Source organism: Cryptomeria japonica, chromosome 4 (genome assembly GCF_030272615.1).
Source record: "Cryptomeria japonica chromosome 4, Sugi_1.0, whole genome shotgun sequence".
NCBI lineage: Eukaryota > Viridiplantae > Streptophyta > Pinopsida > Cupressales > Cupressaceae > Cryptomeria > Cryptomeria japonica.
Window position 1 is genome coordinate 328,628,125 of NC_081408.1, and position 11,951 is coordinate 328,640,075.

Consider the following 11,951-nt stretch of genomic DNA (forward strand, 5'->3'; position numbering starts at 1 on the left):
TCTTCATCAATGATCTTCTCCTCAAAAGTACCAAAATTAGCAAGGAAAGATAGAATGTATCTATCATCCTCAAAGACTTGGAAATGCTTGATGTTATCAGGCACAACAGGTGTGGAGACTAGCTCTACGGAAAATGTTTTTAAAGGGGACTGACTTACTGGTTCTAGTGTACTTGCTGCTATAGCCAATGCATCTGATATTCCATTTCCTTTCCTGGGTACTAACTGGATATTAAAAGCATTGAAGTCTTCAATCAATCCCCATAATCGGTTCCTATATGTTGCTAACCTTTTATCATGACATGCATACTGACTTCTTACTTGTTTAACCAACAATTTGGAATCTCCTTGCACTCTTAAGCATTTAGCCCCCTTTTATGGGAGAAGAGGAGTCCTCTAACTAAGGCCTCATATTCAGTCATATTGTTAGTGCAAGGGAATTGGAGTCTATAGGAGGCTAGAAAGGTCTTCCCTTTGGGACTGGTTAACTCAACTCCTGCTCCACTACCTTACTTGGATCTAAACCCATCAAAATTTAGAAACCATATTTCATCCTTTAATTTCTTCCCATTCTTTGGCTTAGGTTCACTGATCAATGGAGGAATATTAATTTCTTAAAGTGGTTGTTGTTCCTTAAGTTCAATATCCTCCAATATCTAAGGTTGTTCATTTACAGACTACTCTACTTGAAGTTGCACAGGAGATTGAGTCTCTTCATTCTCCTACTTGCCAATCTTAACTATGAAGATCTCCTTCTTGCATTTCTCTTCTTGGGAATTTTCTATTACAACATTCTCTCTTTGGAGCATTACTCTCTCATGGTTTGGAACTTCAATTTTTTCCATTTTCATATCATAATCAGTATCTTCACAAGGGGCTGGGCTCGTCAACTTTGTAACTTCATTTTGGCAAGGGATACAGGATATCTTTGAATGTTCTTGATGATGTATCCTACACCATTGCGGGAGTAACAAATATTGCATTTTGATGTCATCTCCTAGCAAGCACATCCCTTGTTTCATTCCTGCAATAACGTCTTTAATCCTCCCCATATGCTCTGCCACATCAACCTAGCGAGACTAGGGAGATATAGGTGCAGAGAAAGTGATAATTGTATTTACTCTATAAACTCCTGGACTCACTTCAGCATATGCCACCTCATTGGGAGCCCCACAATTTATGACCAATTTCTTCAACTTGGGCTCACTGTCAATTCGAATTTGGTTACTTACCCCTTCCATGGAAGCCATAAATATGTAAAACAAGTTGAGAAGTAACCTCCCAAAGTTTTTGACCAATCCCTATTGAGAAGCATCCCATATACCTCTAGAATATCAACTACTTGAATGTCAATGTAGCGGGATATGTGCAGATCAACACCCAACTGGATATACATGTCTTTCAATTCCCCAATCAAATTTACCTCGGTCTTGTCCAACTGTACCACTTTCTTATTTGCACACAGTGGGTTGAGACCAAGCTTATGACATATAGAATAAGGCATTACGTTTACAAAGGCACCTAAATCTACCAAACAGTTGTGTAAGTTCTTTCCACATATATTTAAACTGAGCAAAAATGGCGGGTTTTCGACAACATCGTTATTGATATTAGCATTAACTTCATTCAAGTCAGCCATCTTAACCTCATTGCTTTGAGATTACAGTTGTTCCAATTTCTTAAGAAGAGCCTTCTTCTATTCTGGGCAATATCTCAGTACCTCCATTAGGGACATAGTTGTTGCAGTCCTCTCCATCTCCTTAGTAATGTCAAAAGACCCTTTTACAACATATTCTTGGCCTTGGCCTTGTCTAGGATGTGTTCCTTGAAAAGCTTGAGGACGGGGAGGATTGTTACTAGAATTTGCATCAGGAGGTACAAATCCACCCCTTGGGAGAGGCGGTTCTATCAATGGTGCCTTGCCTTGACTTCTGAGGTTGTAATTATTCCTGGTTTGAAAAGATTGTGCATCATAAACACATGGTTCAGCTTCAGCTTCTTCTTGAAACTCTTTGTAGAGGAACATGTCAACCAACATTGTTGGATTAACCTTTTTTTATTCCTCATTAGGATACTGTGTCGATTGAGAATCATCTTGAGCAATCCTAATCATCTTTTCAAATTGGGCGCAATTGACTTCCGAATGTGATGTTGTATTGTGCAACCTACACCAGTTAGTTAGTACATTCATATCTACTAGGTTAAAAATTTGTGTGTTATTATGGTTGTCCCTTGCATCTAGATGGTCATGGTTTACCCCATCATTGCTTGGACCTGTGTTCCATTGTCTATTGTATGGCTTGGAGTTATACCTTTGGTTTTGATTCTGATTATTATAGCCTTGTTGATTATTATACGTTTGGGATTGGTTATACCCTCTTGGAGGATTCATCTTCATTTGACTCAGATTTGAAGTAACTTGTGAAATCATCTTCTTTAATGCTTCTACTTCAGCAGATATGTGTGACCCTTGACTCTCAGGCATCATATTTGGGGCTTGGTTTGTTGTGTGGGGATTATCAAACTGTTGACTTGTCCCTTGTACTTGACCAACATACTGTTTTTGGATAGGGGCAGCATTGGTATTGATTTTCCAAGTTAAAGCTTGAGCATCAAATTGTTGACTAGCTTGAGGTTGAGGTACATAAATTGGTACCAGGTTCATTGTTGCGGCTCCTATTGGTAAAGATAATAGTACCTCGAGGAGTTGGTTATAATTTCCTTGGTTTATTCCTATGGGAAAGTTGTATCCAAACCCCCCGGGTGTTTGATTTAACTCTTGATTCATGTTGATTGCCAATGCATAAACCTTTACAAAGGTATTCCTTTGATCTTCGGGCACACTCTTTTTGATAAACATAGCACTCCATGGGTTGATGGCTCTCAAATATGAATCAATCGCTACATTTCCTGTGACTTGATAAGGAGCCTACAACCTCTTATATGCCCTTTGAAAGTTGGTATTAAAAGTTGTCAAAGGTTCATTTGGTGTATTCTTAAGGGAGGCAAACTGATGGTACAATATTCCAAGATCAACATACACTTAGAACTGATCAATAAAGGCTTTCTCTAAAACATCCCAACCATTTATGAAATTTGCTGGTAGAGTCAAATACCAATTATATTCGTTCTCCCCAAGTGAATATGGGAAGAGTCTACATACGACATCTTGAAGTTCGATGTTGTTATGAACCACTGCATCCTTGAATTCTTTAATATGCTCATCTGTAGTCCTAGGTCCCCCAAAGTAGAGCTTACTAAAAAATTTGTCAAGGTTCCTAGGTAGGTCATGTATCCCTCCAAGTATATTTCCTAATGGAATGTGATCTTGGTTGAAGTAGGCCATTGCAGGTGGTGATGGTGGACATTGAGTCATGAAAGGTGTAGTGATGAGTTGAGGGCTAGGGATTAACCGACCTTCTATATTGGTTCTAGATGACTGTGCTGGTGAGGATGTTAAAGTCTATCCTTTAACTTTATTTCTCTTCTTCCTAGTTGTAGGTCCTAATTCTACTAAGTCTGATGGAGAAGAGTTACTCCTAATAACTTTGTAAAACCTCTTGGGAGAGAAAGATGATATACAATCCAGCTTAATACCTTAATTTCTTAGATGTGGAGTAGGTGGTTGGGGGTTTCTTTGTGCAATAATTTGCCTCTGTGCCTCCACTTCTATGCATATACCTTTTTGCCTTTTGTTGTCAAGGACTTGTCTAGCTCGCAACCAATCACTATGATTCCTTCTACTATCCCAAGCAAGAGTGTGTATTTGGTAAATGTTGTCGTCTTGTTCATAATTGAGGTTGGGTTGTGCGAATGGTAAAAGTCCATCTCCTGGGAGTACCATGTTAGGTCATAGGGCGACTATGCATTAAAAGTTGAGGGGATTTGTGCTTTAGGCCCTCCTTCTAGCGCCAGTTTCTATTGATGGGTGTTTTGACATACTCACCAATAGTCAGGTAGTTTATGTGAACACTCCCCACCTCTCCTGAAAAGCGATAAGTTTTTGGGAACAAACCACTCCAAGGTCTCTATAGTCGGTTCTCAATGGTGATGGGTAGCTTAGTGGTTGATGTGGTCGTACCTGTTAAACGGGCGTACTGGTTGAAACAACTTCCAATAGCTTAACTTATTTATTTTTTTGTATTTTTATGGTTTAGATTCTCTTTCAAAATAAACTATAAAAGATGGATCAAGGAAACAAGAAAATAACAATGGAATGAATACAATAACAACTTAATGAACTACGCAATTAGCACCTTGCAATCTAAATATCATCAATATCATTCAAACTAGCATTCAATAACGGACCTCCAATAAACATGCAGAGTCATGCAACCTCACAAATCCATGGAAACGAATACCACCACAATATTGTTCTATCACATTAATTTTTAGACACTACTTATGTGCGCAATATGATTCATAAAGCAATAAAGCATAAAATCAAAATAAGATGTTGATTTCAAACAATAGACATTACCAGATTGCAAAGAACAAATTTATAGCACATACGCATAGATCAGGCAATCCATAAGTTGCTTCTTGTATTAACTCCAAAGAATGCATCATAACATCTACTCAAACTCATAAAATATGCTTAAAAATCTCTAAAAGAATATCTAATTGGGCCTCAAACCATCAATTTGTGGACCTTAACAATGAATCAAAATCCTCAATTTATAGAGTTTCTTGTCCTACTTTCTAGGAAATAAACCTATCACTAAAAAAGGTAAGGAATCGTAGTTGACTTGCAAGTCTCTTCCTAAAACTCTAGTTAACTACTACAAAACTGTGACTGGGTGAGCATTATGAAAATGGTGCTACATGAGCCAACACTTCATAATCATGCAAAACTTGCTCAATAATTCTAGGTACAAGCTGGAGTGCCAGTTGAAGTTCCAATCACAGTGACATGCAAAATTCTTCAAAAAATACCATGCTATCATTAGCAAGTGTATGTTCAACTTCTACTTCTTTTTATAACTCTTGTATTTACTAATGATGCATGCAACTACCTCAACAAGAGGATCAACAACATGCTTGATTATAAACTTGTACTTCTTCAAAATCTCCTCTGCATTCTTACTTCTATATTCTAACTTCTCTATTATCTCTGAAGCCCATTGACATTGGGTTATTAAGTACGTATATCTATCCATTAACTCAACATTAAACTATGCAAAAGTTGTAAAATATCGTGCCACATATGCATCCCACTGACGGAGTACATTGTCTTCCTCTAAGTGCCCAACATTAAGGATATCAAGCCCAAAAATACCCAACAACTTCCCTACAAACTTTTCATACTTGTTTATTGCACTAAGGAGAGGTGAACGGACATCTATTATGTCCTTCCCATACTGATGAACCATCTCATTCTTCAACTCCAAAATGTATATATAGGACTGCAAATTTTGAACACTATCTCCTCCCAAGAGATCTTCACCTATTAAGATATCCTCCCCGAGATTCAAAATCTTATTCAAAATTTGATATTGTTTATCAAAAATGTAGAGCATTTCACTCCCACTGCTGAGAACATGAAGCTAGAGCTCCGCCTACCTATGTGGATCTCCTATATACCTCTATGGTATTCTGCAAAAACAATCTAATCTTAGAAGCATTATTTTGTGTCCATGTTTTTGCAGTTGCAACCACCTTTCTCACTTCAATGAGTGTCTTCATGTCGCCTTCCGGAAGTGATGAAGTTGAAGCTAAACTATCATCTACACACACGTCTAGTGTCTTGCCCATCTCCACAAGTAACTCCTTGTACTATTCCAATTGTTCTTTCACCTTTGAGTGATAAATGTGTTCTTTCTCTATCTTGCTCCTCACCACACTGGTAGCCAATTCCAGAGTATCCAATTCTCCCCACTAGGTCTGGTTACCCAATTTTACATGTGAAACTTGATATTTTGGGGAGTTTTGGCCTTCAACTTGTGTAGGAATTTCTATATCAACAATCACCTCACCAGAACCGGTTCTAGACAAATGATGCACGGTTTTTTCCTTCTTTGTTTTCCTAGGTTCTTCAATGATTGCTTGTTGCAAGGAAATCTTCGACAGTACCACTTTCTTTTTATTGTCAAAGGTGAAGTTCAACCACTATGGCGTGTCCTTGTCCTTATCACCTTCATGCACCATGGTATGATTTCTATAGTTACCTTGTGTACCTTTGATTTCTCTTCTGCTTCATCCTTCTCTTCCTCCTATTGCTCTGAAATTTGAATACCTTGGGTTGACATACCCGGTTGAACCTGGTTGGTTTGGAGAGTGATATCAATATTCAATTGTTGTTGTTTGTGCAACTCTCCCAACCTATCACTTACTTCCTCTTCAAATCCTTTATCAATTTTTCTCGTTCCTTCCAATTCCCCCTCAGCTGTTATTTCCTTTAACAAATTATCTTGATCTTCAGGGGTTAAAAGCAACCTTTCATCATGTTCATCCTTAGGGTCAACTTGTTCTCTTTCTTCTTCAACTAGTTGTTTCTTCAGTAGATCCTGTTCATCTATGTCCATAGGATCCACCGGTGCCCATTTCTCGAGCCAAACAAACTTCTTTCTTTGCTTCTTCTCAATTTTCTTTTGCGTGAATTGTTTAATGGGTTGTGCATCCTTCTGATTAGAATCAGATTCAATGTTATGAATAGTGACCTTTTCCATAGCAGGAGTTAATGTTTGCATTAATGGAAGTGATGTTACTGATATTGTAGCAAAAATTTCAATTGGTGCAGACACAAGCATTGTTACAGGGGTTGTAGCAGCTAATGATGTCAAAATTGGAGCCTGTGTTGTAGCGGTAGGTGGAGGCTGAGTAGATGTTGTTGTTGTATTAGGAGGGGGTTGAGAAAATGTAGATGTTTCTTTATCAGCCTTCTCTTGCTCATCCTTCTCCTTAGTGCCTTCTCCTAGTACCTTCCCAATAACAGCCCTTACGGGGTGTACTTCTGCAAGTGGCACATCTCCTAGCCTTTCCCTTATTCCAAAATTTGTTGCCTTTTTCAATATCTCACCCTTTCTCATTTGTACCTTGACCTTTTCCAAAATCTTTCCTATGGTTGGCTTAGGTCCAATAGTCTCATCTGGTTCAGTGGATGTGTTCTTTCTTGAACTCGACCTAGTTCTCCGGACATACTCCCTGTGTACCCTTGATTGGGGATTATCCATGACTTATTCAATCGGCTTTCCTTTCGAAGTGCTTGGTCTAATCCTTTAATTCATCCATTGTCTAATCCTCATTATAACATTTTGAGTCAGTGATTTTATATTTATATCCTCCTGCCCTGACCATCTTATTGGAGAGAGGGGCTTCTCATCGATTCCTTGTTCCCTGTATGCTTGGTCTAATAATTCACCATCATCCCTCAATTCTTTACGGAGATTGGTCTCTATTTCAAAATTCCTTATTTGTGGGACTGAGAGCCTAGAATATTTTTTCTCTCTAACTTCAAAACTATCTTGGAGGTTGGCCCAAAATTCCTCCAAGCTCGGTTTATGCCCATCATAAGCTTTTGGCATCATCTGCTTCAATTTTCCATATGGGTCATAATGCTCCCGAGTATAATTAAACTCCTTCAAATGTAAGTCATGAAGTTCTTGCTCAGCCATCTTAGCTACTTGAATTTTTGAACAAGAAAAATAACCAATTGAAACAGAGAAATCCACACTGGTTTTGTGTTTTGAAGATAGTAGTGATTGCAACCCGACCATCTTCCTTACATACTCCAAGAGTATCACCCGGTCATTACAATATCTAGGTAGCAGCATGCGATTCCCTATGAAGCCACTAACCTTGATGTATGTAGAACGTTGATTCTGGATGAACCAACATGCATATTCCTTTATTATCACCATAGCTTCTGGGCTTATTCGGTAGCATGTATCACCTGTAAGTTTTATAATAACGGGGAAGAGGAAGGCATCATTTATCCTTTTAAAATGTATCTTTGCATTTCCTAGGGGGAGTTGAGTATAATACTCCCACACCTCTTTTGTCCCTCTTCATCACCTAGTTGGCCCTCTATCTGCAGTCTTGGAAACTTTCCTGCCCGAGCAGCTACCCAGATAACATAGGAAGTAAAGAAGAATTTTTATTTATTTTTGTACATCAATCAATTGTTTGTGTATGTTATTTGAGAGGATTTGGGCCCAATCAAAATACTACTTCCCAATCAAAATAGTAGTCATGTATTGAAACATCCAGCGGTGAAAATGTCAGCAGTCTGGCTTGCCGAAGGCCTTGCTCAACATGATAATTAAGTCCTGTTGTGGATCCTTGAAATCAACCCTTAGGATGTCACTGGCCTTCAACCCAGTCTTTCTCTCCTCTTCAAGCTATTTTTCATTCATATGTCTCTTGCAAGAGGTGGTACCCTTACCCCATACCTTTGCAGCTTCCTCCTCAGTTGTCAATAGCACTTCATCCCTTGAAGGAATGCCAAAAACAAACCCTAGCATATTTGCTGATAAATCAATTATTGTTCTTCTTTGATCATCTATGCACTTCCTGGTGTCTACGTTGTAGCACTATGTGATAGTCATGATAAATTCAGGGGCTTGAACAGATTGTGGAAAGATGGTTGCCTCCACCAGCCCCGATCTCTTAATTCTCCTATAAGGAGCCTCCAACCTTGGCTTGTCTAGTTGTGTTCTGATGTCTTCTAGTTCAACATGTCCCACCTCGGCATCTATCACCCACTTGATCTGGTCATCTAATTTAGAAGCGTATGTTTGTCCTTGGTAGTGGTACTTCATGGTTGCAAGTAGCTTTTCCAATTCCTTAAATTTCTTGCTGGAGGTTGGGTCCATTTAATTGCTCTGATCTGCAAGAAAGAACCACAAATTAGCTTATCACATAGTAAAAAATATCAATAATATCACCCACTCCAGGACTCCGGGGTTTTGAGGTGAGAAACTCCTTCAAAAACAACTGACCTTGGACTTCTGGGGCTTCAAGGTTCCGAGGTTAGGACAAGCTAAAACAATAAAGTCCAGAACTCTGGGGTTCCAGGGTGAGACAAAACAACAGTTCGGGACTTCCCGGTTCCAAAGTCCCAAAATAATTTGATTGAAGGCCCAAAGGATGGTCCGAAACTCCGAGATAAGAAAAGCATGGTCAAAGGGGATCAACCTCGGAACTTCGGGGTTTTAGGGTAAAAAGCATGGCCAAAAAGGGATAACCTTGGAACTCTGGGGTTCTGGGGTAAAAAGCATGGCCAAAAGGGGATCAACCTCGGAACTCCGGGGTTCCAAGGTAAAAAGCATGGCTAAAACAGTAGAGTCTGGAACTCCGGTGTTCCGGGGTAAGACAAAACAACAGAGCCCGGAACTCTGGGTTTCGGGGTAGGACTTCGAAACAACAAAGAACACCTCGAGACTTTGGGGTTCCGGGGTGCGAAAGACAAAAACTAAAAAAGGAAAACTAAAAAAAAAGCAAAAGGGAGGAGACCCATATTTTCAGGACAAGGAAACTGATGGGGTTAGTTATGCAGGGCATAACAGTAGGACCACAAATCAGTGTGATTTCAGATGAGCCACCTGAACAAGTCAAAGCCTAAAGTGTATTGTTTAAGTCAAACCCTTTTGAACATGACCCTTCTCATATATCAAAGACAAACACAATTTAGAAGACTAAAATTACAAAGATAAAAGATTGTAGATCATGTTCAAAACCATCCATATAAGATTAAAACTGTATGTGCAAAGATCAAAACTATAAATATGAGACAACGGAAACAAAACACAAGACATAAGTTTGTCACAACATCACGATTAGAAGTCTAATAACAAATATAAGAGAGAAACCCAATTTAGAAGACTAAAAGTGCAAAGATAGCAAATAGTAGATCAAGTTCAAGACCATTCATACAGATTCAAAACCGTACGTGCAAAGATCAAAACTACAAATATGAGACAAAACCAGAACAAAACACAAAACATAAGTTCATCAAACCTTTACAAATATACATCTAATAACAAATATTTAAATCACTAATTACATCCAAACATCCACTTGTCACACATAAATCTACTTTGACCCAAAACAAACTTGAAAAGTAAAACAAATTGGATCCAAAATGTTATTACAGAACCATTAAAAGAAACCTGCACTAAAATATCTAGATGATGGCGAGGTCCGAATTTACCCACATATTAAAAAAAACATTACACATGAAAACAAAACGTGTTACCTATTCTTTTAATGGATTTTTTGGGAGAGAAACAATTTAACACGGAACCAGAGTTGAAGCCAAAGATTTAAAATACTTTTTTAAATTACTATTCTTGTTTTTCAAAGCACTGTAACAGAGCTCGTGTTTGAAAAAGTTATGCTCTTGAGCTTTTATTCCAAGACCATGTTTTAATAAGGACCCACTCCTTTATCTATAATAATACATATTAAATGCTTTCTTTATGCACAAGAAAACTGTATGGGCTTAGTGTAATGGCGGTTCTATGTGATTATCCTTCCAATAGTCACTTTGATTTAGACATGTCATTGCCTTCCTTTTCTTTCTCAACACTTAAACAAATTTTTTATTGTCCAATTGGCATCATTTAGTTGTCCTACCCAACCTACTCTTTCCTACTCAGTTGACTTTCTCCCTTATCAACATACAAGAGTTTGAATTATTGAAGACTTCTTTACATCCACAATTTTATGTAATAAAAAATATGGGTGATGGATGAGATGATGCAATTGGATAAGATTGTCCTCACTACAAGATTAGGTAGAAGAAAATATATAAAATTGATTAACATGTGTATGTGTTTTTGTTATTGGCTAGAAAAATGTATATAAAATTGATTATTGGAACATGTGTATTGTTTTTTGTTATTGGCTTGATATGTCTTGACAAGTGTTGGGAGATTTTTATTTATTCTTTCCTTTTCTTTCGTCGTGTCGTATTCTTTGTGGGTCTCTAAATGGAACTCAAAAATACTCATTTATTCTTTCCTTCCCTTTCATGGTGTCTCATTCTTTGTGGGTATATGAAATGAACTCATACTTGTTAAGGAGTAACCTTGGTTAATTGGTCTACTGCTTGGTGTGAAAGCATTTGGATTTTGACAAATTATCTAGATGTTTCTTGGGAGTTCACATATCATTATTTGTAAAGTGTAAATTTTTCGAATGGTATTTCGTGGAATGGTCTATTTTTATTAGACTATAAGTACAAATATATGCCAAGTTTTGGCATGATGCGATGGTTAAGTTGTGTTGTTGTTCTTGCCATCAAGATTCAAACCTTGTTAGGGTGTTATTATTGAATTTATAAGTAAGGATGAAGTCCTCCATTTGTAACCCCGTTGATTCATAGATCTATGTCAAAGTATTTTAACCCTCTTTAAAAAAATTAAAAATTATATTTAAGAAATTTGAATTCAAAATATAATATTTTTTTAATGTTTATATTCCACAAGGAAAATTTAAAGTGGGCAATGTTTTTTATATTGAAAAGTGGGATTGAAAGGGCTCGAACCCTTATACAACATAGTCAAAAGACACACAAAGCATGTACCATGAGCAATGCAACTATAGTGGGTAATGTTGAAATGAATAATGGACATATTTTTTATTTTGATAGATGAGGTTGAGTGTAGATTTGTGGTAGATTTATTCTAATTCTCCAACATATTTCTTCACATGCTTAAAACATGTAAATAGGAAAAAAGATTTAGTACTTGAGAAATTTGTGATATTAAAAGATTTTTTATTTTTTTTCTCACTATAACACTATTCATGAAGAATGAATTTCATTGTTAATAGTTTAATATAATAATTTTTAAAAAAAAATTCTTTATATTTTATGACGCTTTTTATAAATAATGTAGTATTATATTTGATCATGTGAAAATCAAACCTTAAAATTAAATAGAAACGTGTCACTTAAATTACATATAAAGATTTGAGAGGGATTAAACACATTTTATCTAATCAAAAATA